The sequence below is a fragment of the Ipomoea nil genome, unplaced genomic scaffold (genome assembly GCF_001879475.1).
Source record: "Ipomoea nil cultivar Tokyo-kokei standard unplaced genomic scaffold, Asagao_1.1 scaffold2928, whole genome shotgun sequence".
In the NCBI taxonomy this organism is placed as follows: domain Eukaryota; kingdom Viridiplantae; phylum Streptophyta; class Magnoliopsida; order Solanales; family Convolvulaceae; genus Ipomoea; species Ipomoea nil.
In genome coordinates this window covers 335,021-348,996 of record NW_017619356.1, presented here as the reverse complement: position 1 = coordinate 348,996, position 13,976 = coordinate 335,021, and the positions used below count along the sequence as shown (strand labels likewise).

Genomic DNA, 13,976 nt, shown 5'->3' with positions numbered 1-13,976 from the left:
TCCGCTACCAATTTGGGTTGGATCAAAGTGGATTCGGATTTTTCGTAGTGAGACGAAGAAATTAATATATTGTGCGCTCAAAATGGGTAATAGGTGAATAAGAAATTGATTCTCAAAGTCAACTTATTTAAGAGAAGTAAAAAAAAAAATTTAATCGTTAGTTTTAGGTGCTAATTAAGATTAGCACTAATCTTTGTTGTGCTAATTACTTAGGTCTCGTGGAGTGCTTGAATTAGCTTTGGAATTGACAACACCGAATTGAGAGGCAAATTATGTCCTGGACCCGTGTCCACATTGAATTGTGGACACGGGCCCAAAACGACGTCGTTTTAAACAAAAAATGCGTCATTTAGTTTAAAAAAAAAAAAATTCGCGCGCGTTTTGCCGTTAACGGCATTAACGGCGTTATTTTTTTTTTTTTTGATTATGAATGTACAGTTATGCCGTTATGAATGTACAGTTATGCCGTTATGAATATACAGTTATGCAATTATGAAATTATGAACACAGAGCTCTAACATTATGAACTTACAATTATGAACATATATAGTGATAAAATTATGACCATGGAGCTTTAAAATTGTGAATATAGAGCTTCGAAGATTATGAATGTACAGTTATGGAGTTATGAATGTACAGTTATAGAGTTATGAATCTACAGTTATGGAGTTATGAATCTACTGTTATGAGATTATGAATCTACAGTATGGAATTATGAATGTACAGTTATTGATCGAATTATGAACAAAGAGCTCTAACATTATGAACTTACAATTATGAACATATAGTGATAAAATTATGAACATAGAGCTCTAAAATTATGAACATAGAGCTTCGAAAATTATGAATGTACAATTATGGAGTTATGAATGTACAGTTATGGAGTTATGAATGTACAGTTATAGTATGAACGTACAGTTATGGAGTTATGAATGTATAGTTATTAACATATAGTAATAAAATTATGAATATATACTCTTACAATGAAGCGGTCTGAAATTAAAAAAAAAAAAAAAAAAAAAAAAAAAAAAGAGATAACAGTGCCTAACGGCACTGTTACCCGTGTCCAGCAAGCATGCTGGACACGGGTCCAACGCATAACGATTGGAATTGAGAGAGTAATTAAGCAATTTAATTAGGACTAATCTTTGTTGGGCTATGCCATTGATAGTTGTAGATCTAATTTATTATCTTTTGATTACTGCTTGATTCATTATATTCCTAGATTAGACAATTATTTAGCTCATACATTAGCGTCTACTGCGTTTAATCAGCAGACTAGTATGTATGCGGACTTTGAACCGCCCCACTCTATTTCAGCATATTTTGAATAAATGCCGAACAGGCTCCTTTCAAAAAAAAAATTTAGGAGTTGATTAAGCTTAAGTATAAGCTTTGTGTCAATTCGGTGCTAATTGCACCTTGTTTGCCTGTAGCTCCATTAGGTACAAATTTCACGATTTGTGTAAATTACATAGACTCGGTGATATAGCTAACCACGAGTCGATGCATTATCGGTTCGCTATGCACTGATTCGGTGTCAATTCGAAAATTCCGAATTGTTATTTTAGATTAATGGACTTTTCGGTCACTCAAATATTTTGAAATAAGTCATTGTAGTCGGTACGAATTATTTGAATATTAATTTCGTAATTGCAAATATTATTATAATAAATAAGTATGACCGTTTCAAACGTTATAATCCAAAGAGTTAATTCCAACAATGGTCCTCCGACTATATTGATTTTCCACAATTAGTCCCCGACTTTTAATTTGGACAATTTAGACACTTAACTTTCGAATTCTTTCCAATGTTGGTCATTCTGTCAAATGAAAGTTAAGTGAACGTTAAATTAAGGGGTAAAGTAGACATTTCAATTGCTTAGAGTATAATTTCATCAAAATAGCAAAATCCCTAAATCCATTCTGTTTAGGCTTCGTTCTTCGACCAAGGCGCCGGAATATCTCGACGGCAACTATGGGTTCCACCTGTTCGGGCTCGGAAAGTTCGAGCTGGAGACCAGAATTTGGCTAAGAATGTCGCCGGAGACATTATTGGGACAAGGACTGAAAAATGACTTAGCCGAGGATAAGGACTGAAGAACGTTTGGCTAAGAACGTTGCCAGAGATCGTTTGGAATCTTGTGGTTATGAGAACCTACTTGATTGAACCGTAGATTGCCAATAATCTGTAAACAAGAAGGCTCATTTCAGGGTCCTTGTTTGTTTCTATTTGGTGGTGTCAAGAATGGTTATTGTTCAGACGAAATACACGCACTGGATGTCTCCTTGAATCAGTGGCACAAATTAGACGCAGAAATACTCAGAGGGAGGTTTATGTTCTCTGTTTCCGATGTCCGAGATGATGTATACATCTTCGGAGGTTGCACTAGTCTTTCTAACTTTGACAAGGTTGACAAGAGCTCTTATAAGACACACAAAAGTGTGTTGGTGTTTAGCCCTTTAACAAAATCATGGCATAAAGCAGCGTCCATGAAATATGCAAGATCATCACCTATACTTGGAATTTATGAGGTCAGCTCTGATTATCTAATTATCAGGAACCACCAAATTCGTTTAGAAAGACGAGGAATTAGTAGTTCATCCGATGTTTATGAAGATCCTCACAGGCTTTCAGTCAGCCTTGCATTCAGACACTCCCTTGATGAAAATGAGTTCTCTTTCTTGCCCAGTATGAAGTCATATAAGTTTATTAGACAAAAAAGCGGCCACTCCAATAAAGATAACAGATGGTTTGTACTGATTGCCATAGGCGGTTTTGGATGTTGGGATGAGCCTTTAGATTCATGGGAAATTTACGATTATGTATCAAATAAATGGACAGAAATCCAGAGGTTGCCTGTTGAGTTTGGAATTGCTTGTTCAGGTGTCGCTTGTAACAGGATGTTTTATGTTTACTCGGAAACAGATAAGCTTATTGCGTTTGACATAGAAAGGGGGTTACTGGATTGGAATCCACATTACCCCTCCTCCCCCGGTTCATGAGTACAACCCCCGACTTATTTCCTACAACGACCGGCTGTTAATGCTTTCAGTCTCCTGGTGCGAGGGGGATGATCAAATAGGCAGGAGAAACAAAGCGGTAAGGAAGTTATGGGAGCTTGATCTTAGGTATCACACTTGGATTGAAGTTTCTACTCATCCCGACGCCCCCATGGATTAGTATGCTGCATTTTTTTGTCTGGGATAAAACCATGATATTTGGAGTGAAAATGTTCAAAATATTTGGACAGGTTTTTGACTTCCTGACAGTTTGTAATAACGTATCTGATGGCGAAACAAACTGGAGGCATATCTCAAGGAATCATGTAGCTCATTAGCTTGATACAACCTCGCGCATGACAAAATCAGTGGTAGTTCTACACTTGTGAATTAGGAACCTTCGGATCATTTCACGATATTTGAAACCTAACCCACCCAACCGGGGCTCATGGTATCTGCTCGTGGTTTCATGTTTTTATCCGTTGGCGGTGACAGAGAGAGAGATTTCTTCAGTCGACAGGCTTGGTAGCGGTCGCGACCTCCGGTGAAGGCAGCAACCAGAAGACCCGCAATTTATAATTTTCTCTCTCAAAATACACTCAATACTTGAAAGGACGCTTTTACCCCCCAAATTGATGTCCACTCAACTTTCATCTAACGGAAGGACTAACATTGGAAAGAATTTGATAGTCAAGGGTCTAAATTGTCCAAATTAAAAGTCGGGGACCAATTGTGGAAAATCAACATAGTCGGAGGACCATTGCTGGAATTAACTCTAATCCAAATATTAATTGGATTTATTAAGTGCCATGAATGCTAGGTTTTTTGCATTCCCCTATATAAAGTGATGCGAACCTGGTTGGCCCGATCTTCTCTTCACACTCTGACTAAAATAATATTTCAGAACAGTTTATTAGGCTAGGTGAAATCTAATTAAAAGGTTTAATTTAGGCTGGGTATAAGGGTTTGTTTTTGTATTTTTGATAAGTCCTCGGCCACACCGGGTTATACAGTGATACGTAGGATTTGGGATGACGCCACAAGTGAGGTTTCACACTTGATAAGTCAGGATCACCATGACTTGATCATGGTCGAACTCTCCCGAGTTCTAGAAAACACTCAGTTTCCTATCTCAAAAATTCTTAACTCTGTATTTCAGATATAATGACCTTAAATAGCCATTAGCAAGCAAATTACAACCACATGAATGAGATAATTATTAATAATATGATAATCTAATCCTAACCAACAAACTAAGATAAACATAAATTATAATATAATTATAACAAACTAAATCTAAAAAAACTTTAAGATAATCATCCTAATTAATTAATAAAACTAATTCTAAAATATTCTAACTTTCCATTGTTGATTCTCGTGCCCACAACATTCTCTCACTCTTTAGAGGGATTCGTCCTCGAATCCACGTTACAGGCACCGTTGAATGTTTCATGAGTCTTCGCGAAGAGACAACCGTGTGCTTTGATACCAAATGATGCGAACCTGGTTGGCCCGATCTTCTCTTCACACTCTGACTAAAATAATATTTCAGAACAGTTTATTAGGCTAGGTGAAATCTAATTAAAAGGTTTAATTTAGGCTGGGTATAAGGTTTTGTTTTTGTATTTTTGATAAGTCCTCGGCCACACCGGGTTATACGGTGATACGTAGGATTTGGGACGACACCACAAGTGAGGTTTCACACTTGATAAGTCAGGATCACCATGACTTGATCATGGTCGAACTCTCCCGAGTTCTAGAAAACACTCAGTTTCCTATCTCAAAAATCTTAACTCTGTATTTCATTATGCATGCAATGACCTTAAATAGCCTTTAGCAAGCAAATTACAACCACATGAATGAGATAATTATTAATAATATGATAATCTAATCCTAACCAACAAACTAAGATAAACATAAATTATAATATAATTCTAACAAACTAAATCTAAAACAACTTTAAGATAATCATCCTAATTAATTAATAAAACTAATTCTAAAATATTCTAACTTTCCATTGTTGATTCTCGTGCCCACAACATAAAGCCAAGCTTGGGCAGTGAGTTTTAACAACACGAAACAAGAAGCAAGAAAAATATAGTTCTCTCTATTCTAAAGTTGTCCTATCTCTTCCCGAAACTCTGCCCATTCATCCGTAAAATAGCTTGTGTTCAAGCCTTTGTTCTAGTTCGCCGAAGGTACTATTGTTTGAGTGCTCGAACATAGTATCGTGATCCATTTTATCTTAGGAGACCGACATCACAATGCTCCTAGAACTTCCGAAAGGTGATGAATCAGTTTTAAGGAGAGAGTGCTTCGCTCGACTTGGATCCTTCGTTTCTCATCTTTTTCTTAGTACGTGGGATTATGATTTTAAAATTAAATCCGCTGCTTATATATTTATATATTTGCTGGGTGGAATTATAACCTTCAAGATTATATATTCTATTATTTTGGTTATATATATATATATATATATATATATATATATATATATATATGTATGTATGTATAAAAATCGGTTCTGGTGTGGGTGGACGCCGCAGGTGCGGGTGTGGGGTTTAATATGAGCCATTGATATTGCTTAAATCAAGGTCCAGGATTATCAAAATTTAAAAAAAAAAACGCGGTGGTATTTTGGTAATTTTAGTATCTAAGTCAATTTTAAGGTGCATAAGTTCTGTGCTTAAGGTGTGTGAGATTTGTGCTTAAGGTGCGTGAGTTTTGTGCTTAATGTGCATGAATTTGTGCTTAAGGTGTGTGAGTTTTATGCTTAATGTGAGTAGTTGTTAAAACTTTAAGTGCGTGGGTTTTGTGCTTAAGGTGCGTGAGATTTGTGCTTGAGGTGTGTGGGTTTTGTGCTTAATGTGCGTGAGTTTGTGCTTAAGGTGCGTCGGTTTTGTGCTTAATGTGAGTAGTTTGTAAAACTTAAGGTGCGTGAAATTTTTGCTTAAGGTGCGTGAAATTTTTGCTTAAGGTGCATGGGTTTTGTGCATAATGTGCGTGAGTTTGTGCTTAATGTGAGTCATTTTAAAATCTTAAGTGCGTGGGTTTTGTGCTTTGTTCTGTGCTTAAGGTGCGTGATTTATGTACTTAAGGTGAGTGATTTGTGTTCTTAAGGTGCTTTGTTTGTGTGTTTAAGGTGCGTGGTGATTTGTGTACTTAAGATGCGCCATGTTAATGCTTAAGGTGCGTCCAACCGCAGAATCACACGGGAAGCATCACCCGCGCCTGAACCATCCCTATATATATACTAGTTTTTTATGCGCATTGTGCGATTGAGATAATGCCCAATGTTTTTTTTTAATAATTACTTTAAAGTATATCAAGGCAAGATTATATTGAAATTGTTCATGCATATATAATTGAATGTTGAATTTGCATATTTAAATAGGTAATTCTAAGTTTACAAATGCAAGATAATATATCAAGATTGATTATAATTGTCAATAAAATAATTGTATAGGTATGGTTGAAATCAAAATATGAGACATAAGGGGGAGCAAATAAAAATTAGGACATACAATATTAAATATATACTAATATTGAAGAGCTAACTGCTGATTGCCAAACAAGGACATTGTATAACACCCCCCAAAAACAAGGCCTAATTGAAGCCCTAACACAAGCAGATTAACAACAAAACTAGCACAGCGGAAGATAAACGGAAACTGGATAAAAGAAATCCAAAAAGGGGTGTTATGCCACGTATACCACACTAGGTAACGCTAAGGCAACAATCTGCAAGTGTATAATACTATCCCAATACATCAGCCTAAAAACAATCTAAAACCATTGGCACGCAGGCCACCAAAAACACAGTCTAAAGATACAGGTGCTAAGCTACCGGCTCTAGACATCGCGCTCGACTACTCAACACCTGAAAGATACAAAGATAAACATCGGGGCGACGCCTGGTCAGCGAAAGATGCTGGTAACCCACCAATACCGTTAAGTATCATAAATAGGTAGATATAAGATATAAAAACCATTTTCGAAACAGAATACATATATATATATATATATATATATATATATATATATATATATATATATATATATATATATATATATAAGTCAAAAGCCAAGATCAAAAGACAACACAAGACTCACCACTCACAAAGATAACACCGGGAATACATCCCAAACCACAAAGGTTAACCACACACAAGGATAAAGACTCACCCAACGGCAACACATGCCAAACAACACAAGCCTCCGTGACTACACACGTCACGAGAGAAGATCACACAACAACGGCTACACAAGTCCTCGTGACATCACCCATCGCGAGTTGATATGCCTTCCTTATGCCCTTTTTCAACCTTATGGCTACCCCCAACCTTGTACCTTCAAAGCCAACCATTACCTCCAGAAATCCCCTGTACAGCCAAGTCCAACCTTATTCCGCCGGGACCGTCGTCCCCCACCTATAACCACCAACGAAAACCCACCAATCACGGCAACACATGCCCGGATAATACAATGTTATCCCCCAATCACGTGGACTCAGCCACAGCTCCATAATCACGTCACTGCCACCATGAGGACCGCTGCAATACCTTGGTGACTAGCGTCCCATACCACTAATCGTGCAATCCAGGTAGAGCCACACACGCACCACCACTCACACGAAAGTCAAGCAACGGATTACAACGAAGGTATGAAACATACTCAATCAAGGAACTGGTCACCACCCAACAACAACAACGATGAATAACGCAAGTTATCATCAACCAAACGGAAGGTACGAACAACACACACGCTAGCATTAAGACAACAAACTAGCATGCTTATCAACGGGGAAACTCAAGATAGTTCCGAGGAACACACAAGACACTTCTTGGTTTAACGAAACACAATGTTGAACACTTAGCACGATTCAAGACACCAAAGATCCTACATGGATACCTACCATATAGCTCTAGACCTACGAAACATCAAGAAGACGCTTAAATAGTTCCACAAAAGAACAACAGGAAGCCAAAAAATCAAACACCAAGACGAACAAATCACGGGGAACAAATCCCGAATCAAACACCACCGTGTACCCCGCGGGTGGACCCACGGGTAGGCCCCTACCCGTGGTTCTGCCCGCGGGTACAACACCCACATTCCCGTGTACCGGCGGGTAGGGCTCTCCTCGCCGTTCCGCCCGCGGGTACACGCTCTTGTGTCAAACAATCCCTTCGGGGATTTTCTCCTCCAAACACAACTTCAAGTCCAAAACATGCCAAATCTCACCAAACACAACAAAATGACTTGAACCATGGAAAATGCCAAGCAATGGCACAAAAGAATCCTAAACACAAGCTCTAGATATGCAATATCACAAGATAAATGCATAAACTCTCACATTTCATAGCAAAACACAAATAGAAGCCAAGAAATCATATATAGGTAAGCAAAATAGGTTTTGTAGAGCATGGGTTACCTCTTGAAGACCAAAAGACTTCTCTTACACCACAACAAGCTCTCCACTAAGCTCACTAGCCAAACCCACTTCAAGATCAAACCAAAAGATCATAAAGATCCCACCTTTAAGAAAAAGACTACTAAGATGGAACCAAAAAGACTAGACAAGCTTAGATCTTACCCTTCTAGATGCTCAAATAGATGAAAGATTGAATCTTGGAAGCAAAACTTGGAATCTTGACAAAAGTCTCACTTGGCTTGAAGAACAAGCTACTCTTCTTTTCTAGAGATAATGTAGAGATATTTTCTACGAATTGTAAGGGATAAAAATGAAGAAGTCTTCTAGGTTTAGGTTACAAAACTAACTCTTGGTGAAAAGACAAGGATACCCTTACTAACTCTTAGAAAGTGTAAGGAACAAGGGAACTCCTCTCAAAGCACAAGGTACAACACAACTTAAAGATTGACTAGTCAAATTCTAGTCCTTGAGTATTAAAAATCAGGATTTTTAGGAATCAATTCCTCAAGAGAAATAGAATTAATTACTCAATTAATTCATGGATTGGAGTGTGGATTTTTGGGGTGTCACATCCTCTCCCCCTTCAAAGAAGTTTCGTCCCCGAAACTTGGGTACAACGAGTTAAAACGAAAGTAACAAGGAAACAAGATTGTGACAAGAAATTTCAAGAATATCCCTTTTGGTCAAAACTCCAAAAGTTCTCACAAGGTTCCAAGGCAAAGAAGAAGACATTACGATTTCAAGGATTGGCAAGGGGTCAACAACGGATAGATTGAGCATCAAGAACTCTAACCTCAACACAACAACCAACTTCTAAACAACAACCAAGAACTCAACAACTAACTCCAAACACCAACTAACACACTAGCTAAGCCACAAGGCAACAAGCAAAACAAGCAAGCACACAAAGCACACAACAACCTAGGAAAACGAGATACCTTCCACAAACAACTCAGGGTACCGCTCCCGCATCGATGCCTCCAGCTCCCAAGTAGCTTCTTCAACCCCATGATGAGACCACCAAACCTTTACCATCTTAACAGATTTCCTACGAGTGTCCCGAGTCTTGAAGTCCAAAATTCTGAGCGGCCTTTCTTCGTAAGACAAATCGTCATCTAACGGTATCACTTCTGGTGGTAAAACATGAGCCGGATCGTGAACATATTTCTTGAGCTGCGATACATGAAACACATTAAGCACTCTATCCGACTCCAAAGGCAACGCCAAACGGTAAGCCAAACTCCCAATCCTCTCCAAGATTTCATGCGGGCCTATAAACCTAGGGCTTAACTTCCCTTTCTTCCCAAACCGCATTACTCCCCAGGTGGGAGATACCTTCAACCAAACCTTATCCCCAACCGAAAACTCCACCTGTCTTCTAGCCAAGTTAGCATAAGATTTTTGGCGATTCTGAGCCGCTTTCATCTTTTCCTGAATTCGTTTAACTTTCTCGGATGTGTCCAACAAGTATTGTGATCCCAACACTATTGGATTAACGAGATCCTCCCAACAAAGCGGACTGCGACACTTCTGTCCATAGAGAGCTTCATAAGGTGCCATGCGGATACTCGAATGATAATTGTTGTTGTAAGAAAACTCGATCAAATCCAGATGGTCCACCCAAGACCCTTGAAAATCCAACATACAAGCTCTCAACAAATCCTCGATAGTCTGTATAGTCCTTTTTGTTTGTCCATCGGTGGCTGGGTGGAAAGCTGTACTGAGACTTAGCTTAGTTCCAAGAGCTGCTTGCAAAGATTTCCAAAATTCAGACAAGAACCTTGAATCTCTATCGGAGACAATATCCCTCGGAACTCCATGATACTTTACCACTTGGTTGACATAGGTTTGAGCCAATTGTGTCATTGTCCAGGTCTCCTTCATAGCAATAAGACGGGCAGTCTTGGTCAAACGATCAACTATCACCCAGATTTTGTCCTTACCCGAACGGGTCGTCGGTAATCCTCCCACGAAATCCATAGATATAGAATCCCATTTCCCTTGTGGAATTTCTAACGGTTGTACCAACCCCTTAACTTTACAAAGTTCCGCTTTAACCTTCTGGAAATTAGGGCATTTCCCAACAAACTCTGCAACTTCCCTCTTCATGTTAGGCCACCAGAAGAAACCCTTCACGTCCTTGTATAACTTGTCCCCTCCGGGGTGAACCGAATAGGGTGTGTTATGACCTTCTTCCAAAATTCGTCGCTTCCACTGATCACATGACGCGGGTATGTACACACGGCTTTTGTACCTCAACACCCCATCCGCAGAGAACTCAAACGGTCCCCCTTTTCCTCTAGCTAGGTCATCCCTTACCTTGGTCAAAAACATATCCTTTTGCTGCTCTTCCTTGATTTCTCCCAAAAACGTAGGTACAATCCTCAAGTTATAACAACGAACTTCTGCCTCCACATCTCCTTGTTCCACCACTTCCAAGCTCATCCGTTGAAGCTCCTTATAAAGCTCATCCGCCACCACCCAAATAGAACTAGCGGTATGCTCCGATTTCCGACTTAAGGCGTCCGCCACCACATTAGCTTTTCCTTCGTGATACTGAATATCTAACTCATAGTCCTTGATGAGTTCTAACCACCTTCGTTGGCGCATATTGAGGTCCTTTTGGGTGAAGATATATTTGAGACTCTTGTGATCCGTGAATATCTTGCAACGCACCCCATATAGATAATGCCTCCAAATTTTCAAAGCAAACACCACAGCGGCCAATTCCAAATCGTGGGTAGTGTAATTCTCTTCGTGAACCTTAAGCTGTCGTGAGGCGTAAGCAATCACTCTCCCGTTTTTCATCAACACACAACCTAGTCCCTTCTTGGACGCATCACTGTATACCTTAAACCCTTCCGTTCCCGATGGCAAAATCAAAACTGGTGCAGACGTGAGCCTCTCCTTCAAATCTCGAAATGCTGATTCACAAGCTTGATTCCAAACGAAAGGCACTTCTTTTCTTAACCACTTAGTCAACCGTTGAGCCACCTTGGCAAAATCTAACACAAACCTTCGATAATAACCCGCTAATCCAAGAAAACTTCTTACTTCCGACACCGATGAAGGTGCACTCCATTCCTTCACTGCCCGTATCTTGTCCGGATCCACAGAAATCCCCCTACTATCAATCACGTGGCCTAGAAACGTCACACTGTCCTTCCAAAACTCGCACTTAGAGAACTTGGCGTACAACTGCTTTTCCCGCAAGATTTGAAGTACCGTCCGAAGATGTCCAACATGCTCTCTCTTATCTTTCGAATAAACCAAGATATCGTCGATGAACACGATCACAAAATCATCGAGGTGAGATTTGAACACTCTGTTCATCAGATCCATAAAAAACTGCAGGAGCATTAGTCAAACCGAAAGGCATTACCGTAAACTCGTAGTGACCGTACCGAGTCCGAAACGCAGTCTTAGGGATATCCTTGTCTGCTACCCTTATCTGATGGTACCCTGACCTCAAGTCAACTTTGGAGAACACTCCTGCGCCACGAAGTTGATCAAACAAATCATCAATTCTTGGAAGGGGGTATTTGTTCTTGATGGAAACTTGATTCAGCTCCCGGTAGTCGATACACAACCTCATACTCCCGTCCTTCTTCTTTACAAACAACACCGGAGCTCCCCAAGGCGATGCACTTGGCCGGATATAACCCTTGTCAAGGAGTTCTTGCAACTGAGCCTTCAACTCTTGCATTTCAGGCGGAGCCAAACGATACGGAGCTTTAGAGATGGGTGCAGTGCCCGGCATAAGATCCACTGAAAACTCCACTTCCCTAGCGGGCGGCATACCCGGTATTTCTTCGGGAAAAACATCAAGAAACTCACGGACCACAGGTATCGATTGAGCTACTTCCTCCTTTGCCTCCAAGTTCTCAACGGAGCACAAGTACACATCATTGCCCTTGTCCATATACCTCTTCATCTTTACCATAGTCACCAGCTTAATTCCGAGTTCTTCCATCTTTCCACGATATGACACTCTTTTCCCGCTGGGTCCTCGTAGCACTACCCCGATATGATACCCTTAGGTCATTTTACATGTTAATCTAAACAGCTAATTTTTTCAAATATCTTTTTACCAACTGTTGATATAATTCGTTTGTCAAATCCGCTAATATAATCCGCTAACGCTAACCGCTAACTGCTGATTGTCAAACAAGGACATTGTGAGGTAGTTCTCACTTTAATTTGTTGTGTTATTTGAATATTCTCTTTGTCAACAAATCCCTCAAGTAGTTAATATGATTGGCTTTATTAATTATATATATTTTTAAATTTTTTCATGGTGTTAATAAAATACTTGGTAAATAAATATATAGCATTATTTTGTATTATAACTTTGACATTTAATTAAAAAATTAGTGCACAAAAAAATTAATAGACAATGTAGTGAATATAATCAATTGATGAATTTGAATGTAAAGAATTTTTACATTGGAGAAAAATAAAGACAATATACCTATATAAAATTATTTCTCTTAATTAATTTATTGATAATGAATAATTTTTTTTTTTTAAATAAAGACATTGTAGGGACAATGTAGCGAATATAATCAATTGATGAATTTGAATGTAAAAAAATTTTATATTGGAGAAAAATAAAGACAATATAACTAATGAAATTATTTCTCTTATTTAATTTATTGATAATGAATATTTTTTTTGAATAAAGACATTGTAGACACATAATATTATAATTTAAAGAAATGCATATGTATTATTTTGTTGTTGTAGCTACTAAATTATTATTTAATTTAATAAGAGTAAAATAAAGTACTAATTATGCCAACTTTGATTGTGATGAAGTTCGAACCTAAGACCTTTCTTATTGAAATCAATAAGTTAACGGTGAACTAACAAAAATTATCGGAAAAGATAATATTTAACGGAAAAGTTAATGGATAATCATATTCATTAAGGATAAATTAGGAAATAAAAAAATTAAAATCTGATCAATCTGAGCCATTCATTTGATTAAAAAATTTGACCGTCATTTTTTTTACCCATTATAGGCCTAACTTTCTTGGGTTCTTATTAGTATATAGATATATATAGTTGAGTTCACATGAGTACCACAATATATAGAGGACTGTGCGGACTGATTACGAGCACACGATAAATTAGTATCAGGCACACAACTTAGTACACAATGACACACAAGAATACATGTAAACATCAGGTTTCGAACCCAGACTCTATTAATTAACAAACATATGCACACGACATACAAATTATGACACACGACTACATTCGGCCATACACACGACATACAGACTAATGACACACGACTATGTCAGTCCTCACGGTCCTCTATAATATAGTGGTCCTCATTTGAACTCAACTCTCTCTCTCTCTCTCTATATATATATATAGAATCTGAGCCATTGATCTTGTTTAGATCAAGGTCCAGGATTGCAAACTTTTTTATAAAAAAAAACGCTGTGGCAATTTGGTAATTTTTGCATCTAAGTCAAATTTAAGGTGCGTAAGTTTTGTACTTAAGGTGCGTGAGTTTTGTGCTTAAGGT

At 38.4% G+C, this 13,976-nt stretch overlaps 1 pseudogene; it reads left to right on the top strand.

The window, feature by feature from the left end:
* The first annotated feature begins 1,506 nt into the window (after positions 1 to 1,506).
* LOC109162251 lies at positions 1,507 to 3,471 on the top strand (annotated as a pseudogene).
* Positions 3,472 to 13,976: the final 10,505 nt, after the last annotated feature.